This window comes from Lycium barbarum, chromosome 4 (genome assembly GCF_019175385.1).
Source record: "Lycium barbarum isolate Lr01 chromosome 4, ASM1917538v2, whole genome shotgun sequence".
NCBI classification, from domain to species: Eukaryota; Viridiplantae; Streptophyta; class Magnoliopsida; order Solanales; family Solanaceae; genus Lycium; species Lycium barbarum.
The window spans coordinates 72,064,358-72,076,781 of NC_083340.1; the positions used below are offsets into that span (position 1 = coordinate 72,064,358).

Consider the following 12,424-nt stretch of genomic DNA (forward strand, 5'->3'; position numbering starts at 1 on the left):
CACCCATTGATTTTGCACCTTCTAACATCTCGAGCTCGGTATTGTACCTTAACCTCAGTACACTTCACACCCACCCAATCGTGAGAAAATGACGATTCACTAAAAAACTTCTCTTTTTGTTTTGACGTTGTCAACATCCCGAAAGAAAATTCCTTTGTTAGTGATTCGGCTTTCTATCTTAAAAAAGATAACGAAATTTCGAAGAAGCTCTTTGTTGAATATTTCCCACACTTCTTCAGTCAATTTTCCTACTTTATTATGTCGATTCCTCTCTCCGTATATTTTATGTTAGAAGGAAGGCAAAAGCTGACTGGTGCTTTGTTTAGGGACGGGAGCCACTCCTTCTTTTCCGAGTTTGCCTGCATTCTCTCGGTAGATAGGGCACTCCCCTTTCTTAGCGCAGGATCTACTTTCTTTTCTCCGCTTAACACTAACGTAATCCTAAAAGACCTTCGTGCACCGGTCATGTTCTCTTGCTTTAATCTTCTCTTTCCTCAAATGGCAAATAGAATAAGCCCTTTTCGGAGTAAGGGCGGTTAGCAAGAATGTGTTTGAATCAATCTTGGAAGAATGCGCTCCTATTTCATCAGCTTTTGGGAATAGAAGGGTCTTTAGTCTCTTAACAACAATCGAAGAGGATAATCGAGATCCTAACTATAAGTAAAAGGGGATTAATTAAAAGGACTGGGCAAATAGGTTTTGCCATAAGGAAAGATTACAAGCTAACCTAGGAGCTCCTGTCTTAAAAGACGAATACAAATTAGTAGGGCTGCCCCCAATAGCTCTTTTTGAAAGCTGTTCGGCGGCAGACTAGACCGAGATCGAAAAAAAGCTCTCGTTTGAGAGGGCTTCAAAAGACAGATCTCAAGGCTTGAGCTGTTAGGAATGAAACTTCCTACGGGAAGAGCTCACTCGACCCATAGGAATAGGGAGTCAGTCTCATAGGTAGTCAAAAAAAAGAATAGCAATAAGATGTAAATGGAATAAATATCCCCTGCTTCCTTTGCCGCTCTATCTCTTCTCGTAACCGGTCTTCTTGTTAGAGTAAGTCGACTATCTTCTTCTGACTAGTGCCGTGATGTCAAACATCAATATAATACAAGATCGGGAATCTCTTTTAGCTTCAATGTGTCTAGGGTAGGGACTATCTTCTTCGTAGTGGGCCCTTCTCTCTCGTTTTATGAGCCCCTGAACAACTTGTTATACAAGCCGCCTGCTGTCTTTCCCGGCGCTTCTGCTTTCTGCCATAGAGGTGTGAGGTTAAGAATGATCGAAATCAGACACGATAGAAGGTGGGTGACTAAATGGGAAGATTTCCTTTCTTGCCCCTATCGTGGTTTTCAATTGTAATGTACAAAGGCTTCTGAACAACCTACTGTGTTGTGACCTCGACTTTCGAGAGATTGTTAGGCTCCATGGCATTCCTAGAACTAACTATCACTTCTGATCGGGATTCCAAGCTCATGAGTCACTTTTTGTGCACACTTTGGAGAAACCTTGGAACTCGTCTTCAATTTAGCTCAACTTGTCACCCACAAACGGATGGACAAACTGAGGTTGTTAATAGGATTTTGGGGATTCTTTTACGGAGCTTTGGGGGTGCAAATATTCGGCAATGGGACTTGCTTTTAGCTCAAATAGAATTTGCTTACAATCAGTCCACTAGCCAAACTACTGGTTTGAGTCCTTTTTAAGCTGTTTATGGCCAAAATCCCGAGAGTCCTCTGGACTTAGCTCCACTTCCAGCTACTCACAACTTTAGTGGAGATGCAGGTGAATAAAATGAAGAAGTTGCATGAGCGAGAAAATTGCTAAGCAAAATGAGAAGTATCAAGCTCAAGATAACAAGCATCGCAAGTTTTCTGAGTTCAAAGAAGGTGATCTGGTCTAGGTTCATCTTCAAAAGGAGCCTTTCCCGCGAGAAGAATTTTCTAAGCTCAAGCCTAGAGCTGATGGACCATTCAAAGTTCTCAAACGCATTGGTGAAAATGCCTACAAGATTGAACTACCAGCTGAGTATGAGGTTTCAGAAACTTTCAATCTTTCTGATCTTTCTCCTTATTATGGTGAAGAAAGCACTAACGACTCGGGGGCGAGTCTTCTTCAACTTGACGGGGAGAACTAGAAATAAAGGAAGTTGTTTTGGTGGGTAAATTTCTTTAACGAAGGATGAATTTCTCTCAGAATTTCTCAATTTGGCTGGAGAGGCCAGACAAGCATTGCGGTTAGCCAGAGCATTCCTTCCATCTCTCAATGCTTTGGCGACCCCGAAACTCGAATTTGCTGCAGACTTCTTGATCACAGCCAGGGTCAGCTCTAGGCTAGCAAGTAGCGAACCTGAGACCAAAGGTAGGCTACTATGCAAGAAATCCTAGTTTAAGGAGGACGGAAGGTAGAGCGTGGAGCATTTTCTTATTATGTACTTCTTTTTGGCTAAGTCTTTTTTTTTTCTTTTTCCGGCTAGCTCTAGCCCTAGTAGAGGTCCGAATAGACTAGACTATAAGGGCCAGCGTCCAAGGACCTGCCAGACCGATGATCTCACTTAAGCACTCGATGTCACAAATAGCAATAAGAAGGGGCAGGGTTAAGGATCACTCACGTCACGGGCAGCAGATCCGACGAGTTCAACTTCCACTGAAAGGAGAGGCTCGACCTCAACCTCAGATTCGAAGCCTGATGGTAGAGATTCCCTAGATCTTTTTCTTGGTGGTATGGCTCCAAGGGCTAGGCCTTTCCTCTGCAAGCCTATGTTGTTAAGTAAGCCAGGTCAGTACTTAAGTTGGCCTTCACCGGCTAGACCCCCGGGAGAATGCCAGTCTTTTTCTCTTTTATGTTTATTGTTTTTTTGACAGAAAGGAAGGAATGCCAAGGACTTCCCCCCTTTCCTCTTCCCTGAAGGGGAGGACTGTCCATCCCCTGCCTATTCATCGGGCTTTGGCACGCTCTCTCTCTGGGGCCGGAATACCTGGACCTCGGGTTAGAAGGCAGATTGTCCTTTCTCCATTATAGTAGTGGTGGTCAATTGGTCTTCTTTGAAGGCTAGAAGCATCCTCAGGTCATGGAGGATGGTCAAAGCAATGGAGTTTTCCGAGGGGAGCAGAGAATTCCACTCCTTGATTAGGAGGTTAGAGCTTTGATAATGAATAAGCCGTGAATATGAATAGTCAGCCCCCTTTTCTCTTTCTTGGGGAATTTCTAGTTCGTGACGAAAGCCCTTTTCGGTTCGGGACTGGGCTAACGCGGCTTTACATTACAATAGGCTCAAGTGCATGTATTTACTGGGGCTAATCAGCCTTTTTTGGCTAGTTCCCCATTAGTTGACTGCAACTCTTTGAATTGAAGGAGTGGAATTGGGAATTAGCTTGCTGCTCTTACTGGCTTTCCTGCCATGCCTAGTCTATATCTATATATGTATCCGCCAAAGAAGATGAATAAGCGGAAGAAGAGGAATAGAGGTGCGCAGCAGATACCTTAAAGTATTCTAACCCCCTTTGGGGTTTGAAGAACCTTTGCTGATTCGGCCTATTTCCCTTATACTAGAAAGGCTCCCCCGAAATCTGACTTTCAATTGCCAATTTTCACGCCAGGAACCGCTTCGCCCCTAACTTTGTTCTATTCTATTTGCCTTCTCCTTAATTTCCATAAATGCGGCTAGCTCTTTTGCTAACGACTGTACGACCTACAACCAACGTAAGATGTTTCTGAATCGTGGTCAGAAGCTAGCTCTGTGTTGTATTGTATAGGAGACTGTACAACCGACGTTCTCTCTTTCTGAATGCTGGTCTAAAGCTCAAGTATAGAGCTTGGGGCGAACTCTTTTGCATGGGAAAGCCTGTCAAAGTCTAACTCTTTGGTTGGACTGGCAGTGTAGGGTTCGGCTAAGCCTGCTCTTCCAAGCTCTACTCTATGAGACATGCATGTCAAAGGAGTCCCCAATGGAAGGGAAGGACTGTAGTCTTCAGTCTACCCTTAACCGGAAAGAAAATCTCGTAAAGGAAGGTCTGACGTCACGAGGAGCATACTTGATACATACGAGTAGTGAACAGGTATCGGGTTTGAAAGGCTCAATAGATAGGTGGTAAAAGGGACGAAGTGAAACTCATTCATCAAAGACCAAACCTTGTTTAAGTAAATTGAGAATCATCATTATTGACTACAATAAGCTAAATATCCTATTATGTAAATCCCACATGTAAAGATGACCAAACAATCAACTAGATCTGGACGACCTCCCTTCTTTTTACCGTCTGAAACATCAGCTTTACCTTTTATAAGTTCATCCCTTACTTCTATAACATCAGATTTCTTTAAACTTCTATAACATCTGATTTCATTAAATCTTCTACTAATTTGGATTTCTTATTCACTTCTATATAATTGGATTTATTTAATTCTTCTATAAAATCTGGGTTTGTAAACTCAGATATTGTATCTGGTCGGTGAAAAAAATCTATGTATGGACTACTTAAGTAAGGGATTTCCCCACTCTTGATAAGGGAAATCATTAAAGGTATAACAACACATAAATAGAACCTTTCTATTAGAAAATTGGTTACAAATCCTCTTACTAATGCAAAGTTGACATATCTACAGATATATGAATATAGAATATATATATATCGGTATATACCAATAAGGTAGTTTATACCAATAAGATAGTATCTTATATTCATAAGAATGAATCTCATAATAGTGATAAGACCGAAAAACCAAATAAAAAAGATTTGGTTTAAACCAGCTAGAATGTATAAATACAATGTCTTAAATACTCGTATAAAGAGGTTAATCAAAAACATGATATATTTGATCTCCAAATTGGATTTTTGAATATAAAGCCTAGAAACAGTGTATGTTTCGCTCACCCAGCGCCAAGCCGGTAGCACCCATCTAGGATGGAGCTAAATGGCGTAGGGATAATTCAAGGTAATCATGGTTTATATCCTATTGAGTCGTAGTAATGCTAATAGCATTTACTAGGTAAGCATGGTTTATATCCTATAGTGTACTGGATTAGGGTAGTATCATTTTTTCCTAGAAGCAGCCACCCTTGAAAGAGTGCGTAATAGCTCACTGATCGAGCGCTCTTGCGCCGAAGATGAACGGGGCTAAGCGATCTGCCGAAGCTGTGGGATGTCAAAATACATCGATAGGGATATTTGAATTCCTTGTCCACTCTTTCTAGTATTTTCTGAAAAACAGCAATTAGGAATAGAGAATATATATCAAAGAAAGGTCTAACTGTTGGAATCATTTTTTCCATTGCTATTTGATACATTTCGGTCATTAACTTTAGTGAATTAGGTGAAAGTGCGGAAAGAGAGGGATTCGAACCCTCGGTAAACAAAAGCCTACATAGCAATTCCAATGCTACGCCTTAAACCACTCGGCCATCTCTCCTACATAATGATTATGACCCAAAAACCGAGTGAATAGCGAGTCAGTCATAAAGGAAGGGAGCTTGGATACGGTTTCCCGATCGGAGATCCATGGATCACAGACGGTATCTCCCCATGGGCTTTCGCCTCTGAAAGCGTCCTTCTTTCTCAATGCCCGGGCATCCATCCAATGCATTCTTTTCGATCTTGTACCCTATGTAGGCTTGCAAAGCATAGGCTAGACAAGCGGTACACTGAACACCAACCCAATCTCGACGAAAAAAAGGAAAAGCAAGTACATCCTTAACGGCCTCTATTCCTGACGTGAACGACCACTTTCTTGGAACTAATTCATAGGCACTTTCCATTAGTTAGACTTCACACACTATATAAACAAATAGTTGAAGCGTGCGATAGAAAGCGGAAAAAGGAATTGATTGACTATTGAGTGCAAGCCCGTAAATAGACGACTATGGGTAGTTCAGGTGCGCTTAAAGTCAACTACAACTAGAAGGCATGCCGATCTTGCCACCAAAAAACCTTTGACTTTGACTGTCAAAAGCTCCAAATAGGCACACAGTAGTTTAGAGTAGAAGGAGTGAAAGCCACTTGACTGGTTGGAGAGGAGCTCTAAGTTGGAATTCAATAGTGATAGAAATGGTCATCTGTGCTCCACAGCTACTGGTGTCATCACCCTGCAAAGAGGTGGAATCAACCAAGACTGAACACTAGCCCCATTTTGTAGACGGGTTGGGACCGGCCTTCTATCCCGGTGAACAATGTTCCACTGATTAGACGGGGACAGGATTCGAACCTGCAATCTTCAGGTCATGAGCCTGATGAGTTGACCAATTCCTCTACCCCGCTTCTTCCCCTTCTCTTTCGAACCACACAAGGATTTTCAGTAAACCAAGGTTCGACTTGCATGTGTTAAGCATATAGTCTGAGTAGCATGATGTTCACTTCTTAGTGCTTAGGCCACTACCTAAAAGTAAGTTTTTCGCTCTTTTCCTCCTACATAACAATGATGGAGGAGATAGTAAGCACGACTTTCTACGCAACGATTTCTTCTTCTCTTATGATTTATCAAGTTACAGGGGGGAGACCAAAAAAAGGAGAGTAGATTGGCTGGTTTTTCCAGTCAAGTATAGTTGATAATCCCATTTTCGAATATGAATTTGAATAGATTCTCTTTATTATTCTAAATATAGCTTTTTTATCTTCCACCTTATCTCCACAGCTTTGGGCGACCCCTTCCCCTTCCTCTTTTTTTTCCTTTCAAGCATGGACCTTAACTTACCGAACTGGCTTAGTAAAGTAGAAATCATTAGCTGTCAACTGTTCATAGTCAGCAGTGGAAGAGGGCGTAGCTTTGATTGCTCAAGTTGCCCTCTCATGGTTGAATGTGAAAAAGAATTGCTTTTGTTTAGCAACAGTCTTATAAGGATGATGCTACCCCTGTGCCTTATCAATAATTAATAAGGAAGACCGGGCTAAAGGTAACTACTTTTTGCTCACCCGGTGAAAGGCATAATAGGTAAAAAGGCTATTGGTTGCTTTACTTCCTTACCTCGGGTAGGTTGAAAAATCTGCTAAGAAGAATAGTTTTCTTTTCTCTTGCGACCTTCCACGCCAAGGAGGGTTGAAGGGATCGATCCCAATAGCCTTTCACGAGGGGAAAGACCCATTCTTTATAGCCGTTACGAAAGCTCTCGAAGAGAAAGAGGTCTTTGCTGCTTGACTGCGTGAACCAGGTCCAGGTCTTGCTTTTGGCATTCCCGCTGTTGACGTCCCATCGAGTTAGCTAGTGTTGGGTGAAAGGGATTTAGGAATGAATAGCAGGCAAAGTCCTTGCTAGGAATTCTGGGGAACTTTCTGTATTCCTTAAGGTTAGAGGTGAAGCTTACTTCCTGCGGTAGCCCCTTGGACCTTAGCCTCTTAAGGGTTGGGTTCTAGTGGCGGGCTCTTGGGTCGTCCAGACCCATATCTGGTAAAAGTGGTGGCCTGGTTGTCCCCACACCCCCTTATCATGCGTGTCTGTGGGAGCAGTTTGTGCTAGCGTTTTGGCGCTCGCCTTATGGTTCTCAGTCCTCTTTCGCCGAGATGCCTTTTCATAAGATTTTTTCCCGCATCGGAACAAGACCCACTATACTAGATTTAGCCAATTCGGGTGCGGATGGGGATTCCCCAATAGATTCTACAGATTCGGATATGGATGCACCTGCGCATAAACATATGGATAGGGATGCCGATTCAGATGCGGCTAGAAAGGCTCGTTTGAGTGATTCATAAACCCTCGTCGGGACAAACAAGCAAGGGTTTCATCCTCTACTTATGGGAATGCTACTTCGAGAAATGCTGCTTCAGGATAAACTAGATATGTTACGAGAGAAACTAGAGATTTTCATATGGCTTGGACCCTTTCACTCGAGAATGCAAAGGGGGGAAAGAATTCTTCAACATAGTCACAAGAAGGTGGTCTACGACCATTAGATCCCTAGAAAGAGGAGCAACTAAGAAGAGAGGGGTATAAAAGAATGAAAGGAATGTCTTCGATCTGGCTCTTGTTCCCTGTGGGTTTATAGCACACTAGGCTAGCTAAGAAAGGTATTCTATCTTTCTCTTTTTGTTGTTCGGCTCAATAGAATTGTTTAGAATCCTCTCCTAGCTTCCTCTTTCCATAGATATGAAGACTATAAAACGTCGATCAGAGAGCGGGGTTGTTCTAAGATATAGAAGTAGTTAAGGGCTTGACTAAGTAGTAGATATGGGATTGAGGGGCGCAGGAGTAGGGTTGTACTCTAGAGGTAATGCTATACTCCATTCCTCGTCCCGGCTTCCTTTCTATTCTCACTCTTATCCAACTGATTAATGCAATTGGAGTAGAATCGCTTTCCCTTACTAGGTTTAGGAATCCGTAATTCTTCAAGAAGACGAGATTAACCCGGATCAAAAGAAAGCTTCTTATCGAGAGACAAATTACAGCAAAAATGACTCATGAGGATAGCTGGAAGCAAGGAACATTCTTTTGCGGCTTACCCGTTCTATAAGAGAACGATTCAACTGCTTAGGTGGTCTGGCGCATTATTCACTGCGCTTTATTTAAAGCAGTGTGCGTCATCCGGGGTGATAAAAAAGAACCATACCCTGTTGACAGTGTCCCTGTCCCTTAATCATCAGGCTACCCTCGGATTCTTCCCTCCAGATATTAATGAGGTGGGCGGGAAGGATAGAGCCCAACTTATTAGATACGGATACGGATATTCCTTGTCATTCTAATCTTGATATAGTTCCAACAGGCCTATTCTTTGACTCTCCTATATTGTATAGTATATTCTTTCCATCTTCCTACTAGGATATATATTCTAACAACAAACTACCTAGCGACGCTAGTTGGCAGCTCCGCATCGTGAACTGCATCGGAAAGGGCATTCGATCTCTCTTTTATGGGCTCTTTCCCTCGTATCTGACCTATCCGAGTTAGCCCTCCCAAGCGGATAAAGTGGTTTTTGAAAAGGTCTTTAAACGACTCTTCGTCTCCAGTTCCAAAACGAGGCCTTTCCTCGCTAGTTGGAATAAAAACCTCAACAGCAGCCTTCATTGAACCCCTTCTTCCTATCCTTGCTACCTATGAAAGGAGTCCCTCTTTCATTCACTAAAGAAGACGCATCTTATAGATGGATGAATATACATTTGATGACCAGTTCTATGAATCAAAATCTCAAGTTGGAGGCATCGCTGGGAAAAAAGCCAATTGATTCGGTTTTCTCGAAATCAATGAGTGGACTTGAAATCATAGTTCCATTTTGTGATCCACGCGACTCAGACAGGAATCCTCTATCTTACCCACCCAGTGCTGTTCTGATTGAATTTCAAAGATCTCGCTCGCTGTCAAAGCACATTTTTTGAAGTGTTCTCCTGCCTCTGTCACCTGAGATAAAGTAAACGAGAAACCGTGATTGGAGTCGTGGTTTGAAGATGATGATTTGAAGATTCATTCGACAGAGAAGGGTGTCTTGGTTACCGATACCGACCCACCCCTGGTCCGGTTGAAAGCCTCACTCCCGCCCTCGATTGGTCCAACCTTCTCTATCAGCTTGGTCCGGTAGAGGATCATACTAGGGTCAGATGATCCTCCCACCCCTGCTTCCGGATTTTGATCTACTACTCTATCCTCATTTGCCGATGGATGTGTATGACACTCCTCCGTAATATCTTCCTATACCCTTTAGCACCTATGGTCTAACTAAAATCAAAGTACTCGTCAAGGGCCCAAGCGTGAACCTTGACTTACGCATCTAGCCAGCAAAAGAAGACGCAAGATCTGGGCAACTTTATTATAACATTAGAGAAGCGGAACCCCCAAGCTCAGACATCTCGAACTCTGAAACTACCCTTCCTCAAAGACTGGAATCAGGAAGAGCGGATCTTGTCACTTCTGAATTGCACCTTTCCCAAACGTCTGCAAACCTCTCCTCATATGGAGGAATCGAGTAAAGCACTTATTTCCCGTACTGAATGCTTCCTTATTCACTATCTTTCTCTAATCCTACGCCTCGGTTCACGTCAAAGCTCGGAGAAAGACCATCGCGGCAGCATAAGACACGACATATAAAAAAATACTGGAGCCTCATGATACGTATTGGATTTTTGTTTATTCCACTTGTTCGAGCTAAAGCAAGAGCGAAAAGTCAGGAGCGAGTGCCACAACAAAAAAGAAGCGAAGCAAGGATTAGAGAATGGAATGGGGGACATGACAGCACTAGATGGATCAGGCTTCACCGACCTGTCCCCTGTCAATCACTGTTCTGTCACTGTTCCAAAGACAGATCTTAAAATATCTAAAGTGAAGAAGTGATCGATTCCTTAATCTTTAAATTTCGTCAAAAATAATAAAGAAATGGTTGTTTTATTGCCAACCCCTCTCTCCGTTTCGAAAAATGGACATCAAAATGCCTTGCGCTCACGGCCCCTTCTTCACGTTGAAGTGAATCGTGGCAGCAGCCCGAGGTGGGAATGAATCCTTCTTGTGCGCTTTCAAATCTTTCATCAACTTAAGGGTTCTCCCGAGGAACTCGCCCTTGGGATTCAGAAATATCTGTTTCTGCTTTTCAGGCACTACCTGTCCACCATTTCACTCATCCTTTCCGCGTAATCCATCTTCGAGCCGCGGCCGAAAGAACTACCTTTCACATCCAAACTCGGGGTCCTACCCTTGTCTTTCGCCTTATCGCCCTTACGCTCCTTCCCTTGCCAATGGATCAGAATCTTTTCCAACAACGTCCAGGACTCTATCATCCCAACCCCCCTACGACTGAGGAATCGAACATCAAGAGATAGAATAAGGCAAGAGGGATAGCTGGATCTGAGCGGGATTCAGAAGAATCAGCAGCACGTTCATGCCAAAAATAACTAGGTTTCCGGCCTGAAACCGTCCTTCATTCAAAGGCTAGTCACTGGTCTTCTCTCCCTTTCTTTTCTTTTGACGGCATGAGCTTGTTCAGTGCCACAACTCTTTTATTTATTAAAATATAATAGAGCTGCCTTCATTCATTCCTACGCCATCCTTAGGTCAATCCGCGTAATCCCGAACAACCACTTCTTTAACAGCTGCCCTCTTGGCAAGATAAAGCCATCAGTCAGCTGTACAATGTAAAGATCACAATCAACTTCCCAATCCGTATCCCTAAAGCTTTCATGCTTGAAGCCTATAGGTCGTTATGCCAACTCGTTTCCCAACGACTGCCGCTCACTGTGCAAAGACACTGCAACTGAGCACTCAACTTCTTTTCTGTATTAATGTTGTAAGTAAATAAGTGAGTTCAGAGTCGCCAAGCCACAAGTAAAGAAGAGAGAATCAATCTCTACCCTAGGATGACTAATAGATTGAAGTTCCGATCAAAGCTTATGAAAGAAGACAGACTTGGGAGCAGCGCCCTGAGCCTTTCCTTTGAATTATGAATTCAAGTAGGGCGAGGAAGAATTGAATGACTTTTCTAGGTATTCCTTGTCTTATAGGTCGATATCGTCAGGTTAAGGAGCAATACATGGAACTGCTTCGGTTGACCTTTCTTTCGTCTTATCCTATATATATAAGTAAATCGTTTTTATTCGACTAGTAGCTTGAAGGTAACGACTACTCTCTCTTTCTTTCTCGATGTGAATGGAATGGAATAGCGTAGCGTAGTTAAGTAGCCAAGCAAAAGTCAAGTATCCGGAGGGAAGGATCGTAGAATAAATCCCACTCCACTGTCTCTCCCCACCATAGGACCAAAGACAGAAGACTAGTGCCTTGCGCTTGCCTCTAACAACATGGCTAAAAGTGAGATGATACCAGGGAAAGTTCAACTACTTCTATTGGCTCTAAGCCTAGTTCTTCTAATTCCAAGCAAGCAGAGAAGGCAAGGAAGGTTGTTGATTCTTATGAACAGACAAAGTCTGAGAAGAAGGGGAATCGTTCTCGCCTTAAGCCAAGACTTTGACTACTGGGGTAGCTAGGCCAACCGCTAATAGATCAAATTCTGAGGGAGTGAACGCCTGAATGGGAAGTTTGGAGCACTCGATTATTTCTCAACAACAACAAACGGTAGGAAAGAAGAAAGCTATGGAGAGATTTGTTCTACCAAGCCAAGGGTCTATCTATTTAGGTAGGGATATGTATGGGCTAATGCCAAAAAGAGAATATCAAGGCAGTTATAGCATTTTAGTCTACCTGGAAGTTAAAAACTAAAAACATCCTATATTGAGTTCGCCTAGTATGAACTCTTCTTTTTCCTCAATCAAGATGGATTGATGACCAAGCTTCTCTTCGATCTAGTAGCAACTGCTTTGCTTGAAAACAATCAAGGCTGGGAAAAACCCAGTTTTTGAAGAGGACTTTTCCGAGGTATAATGAGTGTCCCGCTAGCTCTTTTTCCGCTCTCACGATTTTTAGAAAGCCGCATAGATCACACTACGACAATAACAAGCCTAATCTTTGTGCTCCTGTTGATTTTGTGCCTTTTGGACAACGGCTACTCCTGCTGTGTGTGCTCTAGTGGCTTGATCAT

The 12,424-nt window shown here is 42.8% G+C and overlaps 2 non-coding genes across 2 annotated transcripts; both read right to left on the bottom strand.

Moving 5' to 3' along the window:
* Window positions 1–5,310: 5,310 nt before the first annotated feature.
* Window positions 5,311–5,397, bottom strand: TRNAS-GGA (transfer RNA serine (anticodon GGA)). The gene has a single exon. It is a non-coding gene; the product is annotated as a tRNA-Ser (tRNA).
* A 771-nt stretch (window positions 5,398–6,168) lies between these two features.
* On the bottom strand, window positions 6,169–6,242 carry TRNAM-CAU (transfer RNA methionine (anticodon CAU)). The gene has a single exon. It is a non-coding gene; the product is annotated as a tRNA-Met (tRNA).
* Window positions 6,243–12,424: the final 6,182 nt, after the last annotated feature.